Here is a 7354-nt window from a genome sequence, read left to right on the forward strand (position 1 = left end):
TTGGACACATTATTAGTGCCCACCCATAAATTATTCCCCTCTCCCTTGACTCATGGAAGGCTGACTTTGCAGCCATCTTGGATGGGCACGGCTATAAGAAGAGCTCCAGCCAGCCAAATGTAAACTGAAGTGGCATGAGTAACTTAGTGAGAGAAAGAGTGAAAAACACCCCGTCCAGCCTCCCAGCTCTCTCTTCCCCTGCTGTGGCAACCCCAGAAGACCATGTTGAGTCAGCATTACCACAAGTTCATGCTTCTTTCCAAGCCTGGGTCTCTTAGTAACCATGTGGCACTGGGTTCCCCCTTGCCCTATTTCGGACATGTACTTTCAATGAGAAATAAAACACTGCATCACCACTGAGATTTAGCAGTTACCACACTGCCCTAGGAGACCTAAATCTGTCCTAATACAGGTATTATCATCATCATCCATTATCACTGTATGGGTCATTACCATTTCCTTGGTATCCATCACTGTACTTAGTATATTTCATGTTATAAATTTTGCTCTATTTATATTTTACAACATACTGAGTGTAAATTAAACTAAATATAGTTTGGTAAAAACTAAGTATTTTTAAAAAATTTTATCACCTTTAACTCTAAATTATGGAACAGTGAAATTCCATATTATAGACCATTCAAGAGGTGGGAGTTAATCAAATATATCTGGTTGTAGCATTTTTCCGCCCACTCCTCCCTACCCCCGAGTGCTGCTCTGGCTGCACCACGTTTGCTCAGAGCTCCCAGTTCCTGCTAAGCGAGCACCACCATCCTTTTTCTCCAGCCACCATCATGATCAACTCCCAGGACCTCATCCGCTAGGATGAGATGTTGTCCACCATCTACAAGATCTGGGGGATGGCACAGGGGCTGTGCCTGGAGGTGGAGGGGAGGACGGTCAGGAGGACGGAGGGTAACACTGATGACCCGCTCACTGTGGGAAATGCCTCCACCTCCGAGGGTGAAGGTACAGAAAGCACAGTCATGCCTGGTGTTGCTACTGTCCTGAAACATCACTGGCAGAAACCAGCTGCACCGAAGAAGCCTACGAGAAGTACGTCAGAGATTACATGAAATCGATCAAAGCCAAACTTGAAGAACAGAGACCAGAAAAAGGAAAACCTTTTATGACAGGGGCTGCAGAACAAATCAAGCACATCCTCACTAACTGCAAAAACTACCCATTCTCTGTTGATGAAAACATGAACCGAGGTGGCATGGTTGCTCTGCTGGACTATTCTGGGGATGGTGTGACCCCATATAGGATTTCCTTCAAGGATGGTGTAGAAATGGAAACATGTTAATGAACTTGGCTATGACTTTGGATGTACCACCTGTTGTCATAACAGGCTGCAGCTCTTCATCCACACGGCACCAGGACTTAGACGAATGGGACTGATGCCACCTTGAGCTCTTCATTTATTTCGACCTTGACTTATCTGGAGTGGGGCCATCGTTTTTAAGGAAAAAAAAAAAAAAAAAAAACATGTCCTGTAGGTTGTCTAAAATAAGAATGCATTTAAACTAAAAACACACACACAAATACATCAGGTTGTAAAATAATCTCTAAAAAGTCTATAAAAATGTACATATGGCAAAAACTCAAATTCTCAAATGGAGTAAATTTACTTGAAATATTGATCTTACATAAGCTTAAAAATCTATTCCTAAGATACAGAATACCCTTACTTCATTTTTAAAGCAGCTATTGAAAACTTATACTGAGTAATGAATTGTGTTTGGTGTTGAATTATACAGTGATAATTACAGTAAAGGCACAAACAAGTAAACCAACTTTACACCATTCTGATAAGGCAGACAAGTCTGAAACCATGGGGTAAGAAGAAACAAGATGCAAATAAGATTACGTTAGATTTTTAATTTTACCTAATATTATCATATGTTAGCATTATACTACCTATGGCGGTATATTATCTGCATCAAAGAACACCATATACTTCGGGAAATAACTCCCAAATCTCAGTAACTTACCCAGTCAATGTTTATTTCTCATTCATGTAAAGTCCAACGTAGACGTTCCTGGTCAGGAGGCTCTCCTTCAATTGGTGACTCAGGAATCCAGTTTCTAATCATCTACTGGCTGTGTGTCTGGATGGCTGATAAAGAAAAAGAGCATGCAGAATGGTAAGGAAAAATTAAGAGTCCAGGCCTAGAAATGTAGCCCAATATAATGCCCAGAAGGAGTCAAATGGCTCCACCCATATGCAACGATGTTTAAATAACAATATTCATTAATATACAATGAATATATGCCGAAAAGAGATTTTTACATTATTATTAAATATAATATTTAAACTTTGAAAAATGAGACTAAGAGTCCTCCCAAAATATAGAACAAGTGATAACATCCTAAAAAGTATGGGAAAACGTTAAGTGGAATGCAGAATAAATCCAGAATTTTCAATATCCATATAAAAGGGCTTTCAAAAAGACATCATAGAAATAATTGAGAGAAAAAATATAATGCTTAGGAATTTCTCCAAGCTGAAAATATTCACACTATTCTAGATTGAAACGGCCAAAAACTACAATGCAAAGCAAGATTAAAAAAACCCATTCCTAGGCACATAAAGAGTGTAATTTCAGACCAAAGATAGAGGGAAAAGCACTTATAATAATTTTAAAAATTGGCATTAGGCTTCTAGGCAAAAACATTACAAATAAAAAGTCTGTGAAGAGAGCTTAAAATCAGAAGAGATAAAAAGAGACAAACTTTGAATATACAATTGTACATCTCATTAAAGAATCAGGGCGCCTGGGTGGCTCAGTCGTTAAGCGTCTGCCTTCGGCTCAGGTCATGATCCCAGGGTCCTGGGATCGAGTCCCACATCGGGCTCCCTTCTCGGCAGGAAGCCTGCTTCTCCCTCTCCCACTCCCCCTGCTTGTGTTCCTGCTCTCGCTCTCTCTGTCTGTCAAATAAATAAATAAAATCTTTAAAAAAAAAAAAAAAAAAAAAAAGAATCAGAGAAATATTTTCATACCAGAACTCAAACACACGTGAACACTTTCTGAAAGAGCTAATAAAAGATTTGTTCCAACAGTAACAACAAAAAAACTAGAACTAATTAAGAGGATGCAAGAAGCAACGGTAAACAAAGCAAAACAAAATTTAGGAAACTCACTGTGAAATTTAAATATCAAGCTTATAAAAATCTGTAAAATACTGAGTAGTAGCAGCATTAGATTTTGAAAAGACAAGAGGAAAGAGTGGACAGTAATGAAACCATGTTGACTGTTTTGTCTTTTTTCTGGAGAGTTATAATTACACATTTATTAGAAAATTAGAAGAATTTAGGGGCGCCTGTTTGGCTCAGTTGGTTAAGCAACTGCCTTCAGCTCAGGTCATGATCCTGGAGTCCTGGGATCAAGTCCCACATCTGGCTCCCTGCTCAGCGGGGAGTCTGCTTCTCCCTCTGACCCTTCCCCCTCTCATGCTCTCTCTCTCAAATATTAAAAAAAAGAAAAAAGAAAATTATAAGAATTTAAATATTTGAAAATTTAAGAGAAATCTGCAGAATAAAAATTAGGATATTAGAAAATTAGAATAGAATGGAAAATTAGCCATTTGAAAACAGAAGATAAAAAGAAACAAATTCAATAAATCCAACAAAAAGCCAAAAAGGGAGGGAGGAGAGACTATAGAAAGCACACTGCTTTAGAGAAAAAAATAATAGAAGTTGGCAAGATTAAATTGAAGGCATAGGTGATATGAAAGGTTCAAAATCTCCCCTTAAATCCTCATAATGGCTTTAAAACAAACATGGGAAAACAACTTTGGTAGGATGAATATAAGGGAAGAGGAAGACACACACCAAAACAATTAAAAATTAAAAATTAATAATGTAGATATATTATTAGGCAAAACAAATCATCAGTATGATAGGGAATATCATGGCACACTGACGAAAGGAGTGCTTTATCTAGAAGATAAGACAGGAATTTTATTCACTAAACAAAATGATTTCTAAATGTGTAAAGCATCAACTCATAAAGTTGCATGGACAACTTAGTAAATTCACAATAATTGTGGGAGACATTAAAACGACTCTATCAGAACTCATAAGGTCAGGGGCACAAAAAAACAAGAAAGCTTGAAAACTTGAATCAAAACATTAACAAGCTTGACTATGCACATAGTTACAGAATGACAACCAAATCACACATATTCTTCTCAAATGTGTATATTTATAAAAATATACTAAGTGCTCAACTACAGAACTCAGCAGTCCAGAAAAAGAAGTATCACACAATAGAAATCAACAATCAAAATGGTGGCCAAAAACAATGCACCTAGAGATGTGATAACATCCTTCTAAATGACTTGTAAGAATCCAAAATGGAAATTGAAAGTGATTTAGAACTAAATTGTGGGAAACAGAACACCACAACAACCACTGGTGCGTGTTGGCTCAGACTCCGAGATCTCTGAGAAAACTCAAGATTGCAGGGTTAAAAATAACCCGAAAGGCTCAGAGTGAAATGCCCTTGGGATGTGTGTGGTCTGTTCTAAAGTACGCAGCAGAAGATGTTTAGTAGATAGGAAGACAGCTGTAAACAGCACACTGGGCACTCCCCTCTTTGTTCCTTTATTCTGTTTTAAAGATTCTTACGTGCTTGACTAATCCTGTATACATGGAGGAACGTGCCTTACTACGCCCCTGCTGTAAACCATTATAGATCTATATCGCTGTGGAAGGCATATAAGAGTATGGAAAATAAACCTCGGCACCTCGGGCTGTTTGCTCGGGGTCCCCTGTGCCTCGCTATACTGCCGTCTTTCTCAGTTCCTTCGCCACCCCAGGTATCCGACTTTCTGAGGTCGACACTAAATGACAACCCAAACTGCATATATCCAAAACTGTTGGATGTAGCAGCTGATACTCACTGGGAAGTTCATATCTTTAAATAGGTAAATTAGAAAAAAAAATTCTGAAGAGAGAGAAAAGTAGTTAACTAAGCTACTAACTTGAGGTGAAAAAATATCAACAAAACAAACTTAAAATCAAAGGAACAAATGAATGAGGAGAAAAGCAGAAATTAGCAGAATAGAATTTTTAATAGATTATCATAAACATTGAAATCTGAATATTTAGAAAAATGAATAAAATTGGCAAGGCACTTCTTAAGCCACTTCCCATGGCATATAGACCCATCTTTCCTTCTGGCTGTTATTACAAAAATCAGTACAATTGGTAGTACTGTCAGCTTCATTTGACTTCACCTCTGGAAGAATGAAAGATAGGAAGCCCTCATATCTTCTCAGGGGGGTGAATTAACAACCATGCTCTTACTTCTCACCAATGTAATTTTAGATACTAATTCTTTCTCTGTTGCCATTTAAAACAAGGCCTAAGGGGTGCCTGGGTGGCTCAGTCCATTAAGTGCCCAACTTCAGCTCAGGTCATAATCGCAGGGTCCTGGGATAGAGCCCCGACTCAGGCTCCGCAATCAGTGGGGAGTGTGTTTCTCCCTCTCCCTCTTCCTCTCCCCCCGCTTCTGCTCATGCTCTCTCTCTCAAATAAATAAAATCTTAAAAAAAAAATAAAATAAATAAAACAAGGCCAAAATTAAACTATAAATAATGAGAGGCTAAGAAAAAAGCCTTTAATTTGGACTTCAAAGTAACCGAAAATTAGTAAAATATGTCTATTTGATTTTATAAATAACACTTAGAATTTGGTTGCAATTCTGACATACTTGTTCGAAAAAACCAAGAATGAACCAAGTCCAAATTTTCTTTTTGCTAAGCAATTTCAGTAGAATTACATAATGTAATAAGATATCTTCCACCTCACTTTCAACTTTAGATGGCTTTTACTTTTTATTTCTTTTTAATTTTATTATGTTAGTCACCATACATTACATTATTAGTTTTTGATGTAGTGTTCCATGATTCATTGTTTGCGTATAACACCCAGTGCTCCATGCAATACATGCACTCCTTAATACCCGTCACCAGGCTAACCCATCCTCCCATGCCCCTCCCCTCTAAAACCCTCAGTTTAGATGGCTTTTAAAGTTAAAGCTTTTATTTATTTATTTATTTATTTTTAATATTTTATTTATTTATTTGACAGAGACAGAGAAAGTGAGAGCAGGAACACAAGCAGGGGGAGTGGCAGAGGAAGAAGCAGGCTTCCCGCCAAGCAGGGAGCCCAATGCATGCGGGGCTCAATCCCAGGACCCTGGGATCATGACCTGAGCCAAAGGCAGACGCTTAATGACTGAGCCACTCGGGCGCCCTTAAGTTAAAGCTCTTAAAGAGGATTATTTCTAACAACTATCTGAGAGCTTTATCCTTATTTCAAATGTACTCTACTGCTCCTTTATTATTCAAGTCATTCATTTCTGAAGGCCTTTTGCAATTGTTTTGAGTTGTGATTTCAATTTCTCTTTGCAGCTTGTGACAATCAGGCAAGACCAACAGAACAGACACAAGTGTTAAGCAGAGAAGGATTTGGGAGGCTGGGGAGAGCTAATGGAGTAACTCTTCTTTTTTCCTGTTTTTTTTGACATAGAATTGACAGACAACACTGTATAAGTTTAAGGTCTATGACATAATGATTTGATAGATGCGTATACTGCTAAATGATTAGTACTGCCCATCCTTCTCAAACTCTTTCAAGAAACTGATGAGGAGGGAACACTCCCAAACTCATTTTTATAAGGCCAGCATTACCCTGATACCAAAGCCAGATAAGGACATTACACGAATTTAAAAAAACCTTATAGGCCAGTATCCCTGATGAATATAGATGTCAAGATTCTCAACAAAATACTAGCAAATCAAATTCAGCAGCACATTTAAAAAAACATACACCATTATCAAGTGGGATTCATCCCTGGGAAGTGAAAATGGTCGAACATACACAAATCAATAAATGTGATACACCACATTAATAGAATGAAAGATAAAAATCATACCATCTTAACATAGGCCAAAAAAGCATTTGACAAAATTCAACATCTATTTATGATAAAAAAAAAAAAATCTCTTAACAAATTGAATATAGAAGAAATATCTTCAACACAGTAAAGACCATATATGCTTAACTCTTTATTTATTAGCAGACATTTTTACTGTTGCCCTCACTTTCATTTTCCTCTAATATAACCAAAGAGGGGACTCTGCTGATGAACACTCAGATAACTAAGACCCACTATACTCAGTTACCATTAGCACATTTATATACTGCTAAAGGTAGAGAATAGCATCTAGAAGAACATCTAACAAGGACATATATGTAGATACAAATGGGGTAAATATCTGTCAGTTCTGGGTCAGTATTTATCCCCTCCTCATGGGTCTTATTTCTCTGCCTATTTGTGCG

The 7354-nt window shown here is 37.5% G+C and overlaps 1 pseudogene; it reads left to right on the forward strand.

Moving 5' to 3' along the window:
• Positions 1-794: 794 nt before the first annotated feature.
• LOC118529606 (translationally-controlled tumor protein-like) lies at positions 795-1500 on the forward strand (annotated as a pseudogene).
• Positions 1501-7354: the final 5854 nt, after the last annotated feature.

Source organism: Halichoerus grypus, chromosome X (assembly GCF_964656455.1).
Source record: "Halichoerus grypus chromosome X, mHalGry1.hap1.1, whole genome shotgun sequence".
Lineage (NCBI taxonomy): Eukaryota > Metazoa > Chordata > Mammalia > Carnivora > Phocidae > Halichoerus > Halichoerus grypus.